The following is an 8,703-nucleotide window of genomic DNA, read 5'->3' as shown; positions in this document are numbered from 1 at the left end:
GGGGCTGTGCCACACACAGAACCTAGCGCTGCTTTGTTCCAGGAGCTCCTTTCTCTGTCCTGAGGCTGCCTGTCTCCTCCTCCTCCTCTTGCTGGCCTCCTTTCCTCCAAGACTCCATTTCTGTCTGAAACCCCAGTGCGGTTCATCTAAAGGAAATCCTGCTTTTGTGATAAGCCACTCAGGGCCCAGGTGAAGAATGAGAGCTGTGTTTGTCCAACTTGGGGAAAAGCCTTGTCACTGTTTCTGCTCCAGCTCCCTGTCCTGTGGAGCAAGCAGACCTGTCCTCTTCGTCACCAAGGAAACAAGCCCAGGCAAGACACCCCACCCAGTTCCCTCCCCCTCCTACTGTCCAGGACACTGCTGCCTGGGCCTCATTTCCTGGAGCCTACCTCCTCTGAGTGGGGGTTGGACTGGAAGCTTTCAGACCCCCCGACCTCAGGTGTCACTTTCTGTCAGTGAAATGGGCAGTGACGACTGGCCACAACAGGATGTGAAAAGGCCCTTCGAGTGGGGCCCAGCAGAGCTCAAGAGGGCAGCTGCCACAACCCCAGAGCTGGCGCCAAACCTTCTCCCCCTTATATCCTTTTGATCTCTGGACCAGAGGGGTCACCTGCTGCAGGCTGGATTCATTGCAGTTTTCCACACTGTAGTAGGGAAACGCTGTCTTCTCTCTGCAGCTTATCCAAGCAGCTCGATTCTGTTTGGATGTCCTCATACGCTACCCCTGTTACTACTCGTAGCCTCCACGGTCGGGGTGGTGGGTGTCTCCCAACAGGAGGGTGGATATGTGGGGGCAGGTGTGGCTATGCCGGGACCAGGCTTAGGGGCCCTGGCCGTGTTTGTGACTCATGGGTCAGTGCAGGCTCCGCCTTATCAATGGACAGATACTATGATGGGGTAGCCAGAGGCTGGCTTAAGAGACCTGTCCTGACTTGGTCATTATCTCTGCTACCTTAAGCGTTTGGTTACCCAATTGGGCTCGGCTTTTGTACCCGGAAGACATGGAGCTGGTATGAGAAGTAGCCAATGAAACGATGAACATGGCACCACTTTGGAAGTAGGCAAGCCTCCTGCAAGCTGTGTTAACAACTCGGCTGTTCCCGTAGAAGTCACAACTCTTCAGTCCCCCAGGCTCTCGCTTTGCTGAACAAATCAAGAAGGGGCAGTTATTCTCTGGGTCGCCAGATCCTGGCCTGACCCCTGGGGTCTCCCTAGAGCAAGTCATAATTGCTTCAATGAGCATGTTTGTGGGGCTTGGGGGTGTCCAAAGAGTCGACTTCCAGCTCAGTGTGGCCCCCAACCTTTTCTGTCCCCTCCCCTGGTCACTGCCTCTGGCCCATGAGATCTACTACAGGAATTTTCCTCTCGAGGGGAGGACAGGGTGTGAGTGGACAGCTTTCCTGGCGGGAAGGGGTGGGTGGGAGCGATGCCCAGGAGGGTAACTGCCGCCCCTGTGTTTGAGCCCGTCCTGCCGTCAGGGTGTGGTGCACAGATGGAATCAGTTTCCATCACCATCATCATCCAAAGATCATCACCAACATCAGTGCATGTTTGCCGAGTGCTGGGTTCTCTTCTTTAGAAACAGGCCCTACCCACCCCTGGGCTGCCCTCAGGAAAGGACAGGATCCAGCATCCTGTCTGGGAGTGACATTTCAGGTCAGACCAGGAGGGGCCCTCCCCAAGGTCCCCCCGGGTAATAATAGCACTTTACAAGGGTATAAACACAGTCAGCTTTCCACAGGGCCTTGTCGAATATTTATCTCTATCAGGCCTCACTGGCGGGATGTTATCATCACTGTACAGAGGAGGAAGCAGGCCAAGAGGTGACGTAACTTGCCTCAGGCCGTGAAGTTAATTGGCGGCTTGGGCTAGGGCTGGATGCCTGTCGTGTGTCTCCTCCACCCCCTGCTCCCTGCCTGGCCTGAAGGAGCCTCATTCCCTCAGGTGGGCTCCAGGGAGACTGTGTTGGGTGCTTCTGCCTGGGTTGAGTCCCAGCAGGGGATCACATTCCAGTGCTCCCACTCAGGAATCCTGAAATCCAAGCCAGGGCCTTTCCCAGTTAACTACAGGGTGAACCTGCTCTCCCCTGGGGCCTTCCCTACGCCCACCTACCAACTCTGCCCCTCTACTCTCATTTCCTCAGAAACGGCTCCTGGTTGTGTCGATGGGAGAGGCCAGGGCAGGTGTGCAAGAAGAGGCTTGACTTCACTCGCCCCTGCCTGCCTCTCCAGAGAGCAAATCAGCCTCATGGGAGGCCCTCAGAGCTTAGGCTCCCTGAGCTCTGGGGCGCTCTCTGACCAATATCTTCAAGGGGTGTCCTACTTACAGGTGGGGGGTCTTGTGATGAGGCACCCTTGGGCCTTCAGAAAGGTATAGGGAGGGGCTGAGGCAAGGGTGGGGAGGGCCTGTGTGAGCCCTTCAGGGCTCTGTATAGTTCACAGGGTCCAAGATAGAATCTCAGAGCTTGTAGGGCAGCTAAGCTAGGACCCATCCAGGGATTTCTGCAACAGGAGTCCTGAAGATACTTATCTAGTGTTTGCTCACACATTTCCAGGACAGGGAGCTGACTACCTAACCAGCCCTCCCTCGACTCAAGTCTTATGAAGTCCCTACAGTTCTTCCCATTGGGTCCTAATTCTGCTCCTGGATCACAGCATGGCTAAGTCTAGTCTCTCTGCCAAGGGTGCTGAACTTTGAAAGTTGGCGTCACCACTTACTAACAACTTGACTCATGCCCCAGTTTCCTCATCTGTCACATAGGGATAATAACAGTTGTTGTGAGGGTCAAACAAGAGAATGTCTACCCAGCATGAAGCATGGCAACTGGCCCATTGTAGGTGCTCAGTAAGTGGCAGATGTTATTTTTACCTCAACATGGTCTCTTTCTTTCTTCCTTCCTTCCTTCCTTCCTTCCTTCCTTCCTTCCTTCCTTCCTTCCTTCCTTCCTCTTTCTTTCTTTCTTTCTCTCTCTCTCTCTCTCTCTTTCTTTTCTTTTGAGATGGAGTCTCCCTCTGTAGCCTAGGCTGGAGGGCAGTGGCATGATCTCGGCTCACTGCAACTTCCGCCTCCCAAGTTCAAGCAATTTTCCTGCCTCAGCCTCCCGAGTAGCTGGGATTACAGGTGCGTGCCACCACATCCGGGTAATTTTCCTGTTTTTAGTAGAGACGAGGTTTCAACATGTTGGCCAGGCTGGTCTCAAACTCCTGACCTCAAGTGGTCTCCTGTCCTTGGCCTCCCAAAGTGCTGGGATTACAGGCATGAGCCGCCACACCCGGCCTTGAACATGGTTCCTTCCAGCATGGCCAGGTGTCTACTGCTTTGTGTTCTAGTTTGACCCAGAACTGAGTACCCGAGTTAGCAGAGGTATAATGTCTGAGTTAGCACTTTACCGGCCCTGTTGGCTCTTGGGCCCTTAAAGCTGACCCTGACCTGAAATCACCAGGTCTCCACTTAAACAACTGCAGCATTCCTCACCCCCAACCCCTTCTGTATTGGAGTCCTTGGCTTGTTAACTGTCCATTCATTCAGGTGACATTTCTTCTTGAGGATCAGAGTCTGTTCTGGAATTTAGAGGCACTAAATTGTCTCTAAGACAAGTGAAGAGTAGAGAGGGGTGGCTGGGGGTGTCTGAGAGAAGTGTCTGGGAGGAGGGTCTCCGCTGGGGGTGGATGGTGAGGTTGGAGTACCTGGAGCTCTCAGCCGAGTGCTTCCAGGAACTTGGTTCTGTGAATCCCCCTGACGAGAAGGTCTTCTCGCCACTTGTTTTTTGTTTGTTTGTTTGTTTGTTCGAGACAGAGTCTCGCTCTGTCGCCCAGGCTGGAGTGCAATGGCATGATACTGGCTCACTGCAACCTCCGCCTCCCAGGTTCAAGCGATTCTCCTGCTTCAGCTGGGATTATAGGCACCCACCACCACACCCAGCTAATTTTTGTATTTTTAGTAGAGACAGGGTTTCACCATATTGACCAGGCTGGTCTTGAACTGACCTCAGGTGATCCACCCGCCTTGGCCTCCCAAAGTGCTGGGATTAAAGGCGTGAGCCACCATGCCCGGCCTCGCCACTTGTCTTGCTTCACCAGGTGAGTCACTCACTGGGTCTCTCTGGGCTCCCGTTTCTCCGGGGATGGTCATTCCTTGCAGAGTTGCCTGTGGAGAGGAGCTGGATGAGTGACACAGGCAAGTGAGAGCATCACCTGTGCTCCAGGTGCAGGTTGTTATTAGGCTCACTTTTTTTTTTTTTTTTTTTTTTTTTGAGATGGAGTCTCGCTCTGTCGCCCAGGCTGGAGTGCAGTGGTGTGACCTCGGCTCCGCCTCCCAGGCTCTAGCAATTCTCCTGCCTCAGCCTCCTGGATAGCTGGGATTACAGGCTCCCACCACCACGCCTGGCTAATTTTTGTATTTTTAACAGAAACAGGGTTTCACCATATTGGCCAGGCTGGTCTTGAACTCCTGACCTTGTGATCCACCCGCCTCGGCCTCCCAAAGTTCTGGGATCACAGGCATGAGCCACCTCACCCCGGCCATTAGGCTCATTTTTAAGGGATCATTAGTATAATGACTGAGTTAATGGGTGGGGGCAGGGAACCATTAGCCCCGCTGATGAAGGAGGATGTCTACAGCTGTCTCCTTCTCCCTGCACTTTACCCCCGTAGCTGGAAAGGCATGATCCCTTGGGGGACCCTCCTTGTTGCCTCCCTCCACCTGCCCTCCTTCAGCCTGGCCTGGTTGCCCTCTGGGTAATAGCGTCCCAGAAAAAGTGTGTGAGGTGACAAGATGGAGAACTGGGGGCTCTGGCTCTCTGGGGGAAAATAAATGTAAATCGTAATTAAATTGTTCATCTTGACTGTGTGCTGCCTGGATTGGAGAGAGTTGGGCAGCTGCTGGGGAGGAGGTGGGAGCAGCAATGGCAGGTGGGGTGCAGGACATCAGGCTGAGGGGTGTGTGGTGTGGGGAAGAGTTACCAGCGATCCTTTGAGGCTCCTTGTCTCTCTGGTCCAGTGGGCTGGTGCTGGCCATTTTCCCCAGTGAGCTCCTGTCCCTGGGATTAAATAGCCTGAGGAACATATCAATTTTTTATTCATGGGGGATGGGGGAGGGGAGACACAATGTACAGTCACGTAAGTATAGTGGCTTTGATTTCCCAAACACTGGACGCAATGGGCCCAGGATGCAGAATCTGGGTTATGTGGGCTGAGTCCAGACAAAGCCCTGACTCCTCAAAGCTTGCAGTCTCGTTGGGGGAATGAGGATCACACCAGACAGGATTATGGGACACATGCCTCTGCCATTTGGTAGCTGTGTGACCTCAGGCAGATCGCTCAACCTCTCTGAACCTGTTTCCTCATCTATTAAAGGGAACTAATGACTTACCCCATAATGTTGCTATGAGTTCAATAGGGAAACACACATAAAGCTTTCAGTGGGTACTCGGCACAGAGCCCAAGCTTAGCTTCGTTATGGTTGTCACAGTAATAAGTGATGTGGAGAAGCTTCCTGAAGGAAGTGGACCACAAGCATGAGGAGGACTTGGGGACCAAGAGGGGAGTGTGGGCTTAGCAATTAGCCTGGCGGGAGGGCAATTGGGAGGGGAAGGACTGGGCCGTTGGGAGGGGAGAAGCAGATGGGCTGTGAGGTGGGAGGGCTGGGTTAAGGGTCGTCAGGGAAAGTGGAGGCGACTACACTTTCCAGGCTATGGAATGGCGGGCTGTGCGCCTGCATGTGGATCGCAGGGGCCAGGCTGTGGATCATGAGGAGGCGTGGCTCAGACCAGGTGTGGACATTCACTCACCACTCATCCAACACATATTTTTGTTTTGTTTTGTTTAATTTTTTGTTTTTGTTTCTGAGACAGAGTCTCGCTCTGTCGCCCAGGCTGGAGCTCAGTGGCGCAATCTCGGCTCACCGCAACCTCCACCCCCCAGGTTCAAGTGAGTCTCCTGCTTCAGCTGGGATTACAGGCACGCGCCACCACGCCCAGCTAATTTTTGTATTTTTAGTAGAGACAGGGTTTCGCCATGTTGGACAGGCTGGTCTCGAACTCCTGACCTCAGGTGATCTGCCCGCCTCGGCCTCCCAAAGTGCTGGGATTACAAGCGTGAGCCACACTGCACCTGGCCTCATTTTTTCTTTTTTTAAAATCTTAATCAGACTGTGTCTCCTATTCATAACCAACACATATTTATGGAGAGCCTGCTAATGTGCCAGGCACTGTGCTGAGTGCTGGGGACAGAGCAGCAAGGAGGACACATACAGCCCATGCCCACGTGAACTTACATTCTTCTGATGGTGAGGCGATTAACTGACAAGTATTAATACATTAAGTTTAGGGAAGAGATAAACTTTAAAGAAAATTTAAAAGGAAGCCAGATGTCGTGGCTCCTGCTTGTAATCCCAGGGACTTGGGAGGCCAAGGTGGGAGGATCACATGAAGCCAGCAGTTTGAGACTAACCTGGGCAACAGAGCGAGACCCCCATCTCTAAAAATATATATATTTTTTTGAGAAAGGGTCTCGCTCTGTTGCCCAGGCTAGAGAGCAGTGGCAGGATCTCAGCTCACTGCAACCTCTGCTTCCCGGGTTCAAGTGATTCTTCTGCCTCATCCCCAGAGCAGATGGGATTACAGGTGTGCACCACCATGCCAGGCTAATTTTTGTATTTTTTGTAGAGACGGCGTTTCACCATGTTGACCAGGCTGGTCTTGAACTCCTGACCTCAAGTGATCCACCTGCCTCAGCCTCCCAAAGTGCTGAGATTATAGGTATGAGCCACTATGCCCGAACTCTAAAAATGTTTTTTTAAAAAAGAGGCTGGGGGCCGGGCGCGGTGGCTCACGCCTTTAATCCTAGCACTTTGGGAGGCCGAGGTGGGCAGATCACGAGGTCAGGAGATCGAGACCATCCTGGCTAACACGGTGAAACCCCGTCTTTACTAAAAATACAAAACATTAGCCGGGCTTGGTGGCGGGCGCCTGTAGTCCCAGCTACTCAGGAGGCTGAGGCAGGAGAATGGTGTGAACCCGGGAGGCGGAGCTTGCAGTGAGCCAAGATCGCGCCACTGCACTCCAGCATGGGCGACAGAGCGAGACTCCATCTCAAAAAAAAAAAAAAAAAGGAGGCTGGGTATGGTGGCTAATGCCTGTAATCCCAACACTTTGGGAGGCTGAAGCAAGAGGATCACTTGAGCTCAGTTCAAAATGTGGCTGGGCAACATAGCAAAACCTCGTCTCTACTAAAAATTTAAAAAAATATTAGCTGGGCGTAGTGGCATGCTCCTGTGGTTCCAGCTACTCAGGAAACTGAGGCAGGAGGATGGCTTGAGCACAGGAGATTAAGGCTGCAGTGAGCTGTGTTCACACCACTGCACTCCAGCCTAGGCACAGAGGGAAACCCTGTCTCAAAAAATAAAAAGAAAAAAAGAAAAGAAAAATCGCACAAGGAGTAATGTGGCTGAGTGTCGGGAATGGGCGTGTCAAGGAAGACCTCTCTGGGGAGGTGACGTTGAAGCAGAGATTTGAGTGCAAGACAACCACTGAGGAAAGGAAATTCCAAGCAGAAGGACGACAAGTGCAAAGGCACGATGGGAGAATGTGCTGGATGGGTTCAAGGAAAAGCAAAAGGGTGAAAGGAGGCCAGTGTAGCTGTCAGAGGGAAGAAATGGAGTGAGCAGGGTATGAGGGCATGAGGAGGATTCATGCCCTCGTGAGGACCAGGACCTGGGGGAGGCAGATTTTACTTTAAGAGCACCAGGAAGCTATTGGAGAGTTCTGAGCAGATGAGATCTGGCTTAGGTTTTTGTTTGTTTGTTTGTTTTTGAGACAGAGTCTTGCTCTTGTTGCCCAGACTGGAGTACAGTGGCGCGATCTCGGCTCTCCGCAACCTCCGCCTCCTGGGTTCAAGCGATTCTCCTGCCTCAGCCTCCCAAGTAGCTGGGATTACAGGCGTGCGCCACCATGCCTGGCTAATTTTGTATTTATAGTAGAGACGGGGTTTCTCCACGTTGGTCAGGCTGGTCCTGAATTCCCGACCTCAGGTGATCCGCCCGCCTCGGCCTCCCAAAGTGCTGGGATTACAGGTGTGAGCCACCGCGCCCAGCCAAATGTTTATTGTGTAAGCACCCCAGTACTTGGTAATTTGCTACAGCAGCCCAAGCTAGGATAGGAGGCTACTGCTATAATCCAGAGAGAGATGACGGTGGCTTGGAATTGGGTGGTGGCAGTGGAAAAGGGGAGAGGTGACAGATTTGGGATGTATTCTGAAGGTGGACCCAATAGGGCATTGACAATCGAAATATTGGTAGGGGGATATGGGAAAAGGAAAAAGAGGATTAAGGAGGACTCTGAGGTTTGGGGTCTGACAACTGGAAGAAGAGAGAACTTTTACTAATATGGGAAAGGAATTCGGGGGTAAGAGGGGCAGATTTGAGCTGGAAGCCTGGGGGGACAGTTCCCTTGACACTGTGAACCATCCCTGGAGCCAGAGACTGCAGAGCAGGGTCCCTCAGGCACCGCCAACTCAGAGCTGAGGTCTCCACCAGCCCCGCACTCCTGAGGGCAAGGCTAGGCCTTGTGGAGGCCCCACCTCACTGCTCCTGTCCCTGTGATTTGGTCTCTGCTGCCTGCTGGACCTGTGACCAAGTGTGACCTGGATGCCGAGCCCCATCACACCCCCGGGGCTTTGGGACATGCAGCAGCAGTGCTGTGGGGAG

The sequence above is a fragment of the Nomascus leucogenys genome, chromosome 17, assembly GCF_006542625.1.
Source record: "Nomascus leucogenys isolate Asia chromosome 17, Asia_NLE_v1, whole genome shotgun sequence".
Classification (NCBI taxonomy): Eukaryota; Metazoa; Chordata; class Mammalia; order Primates; family Hylobatidae; genus Nomascus; species Nomascus leucogenys.
This window is presented reverse-complemented; position numbering follows the sequence as displayed.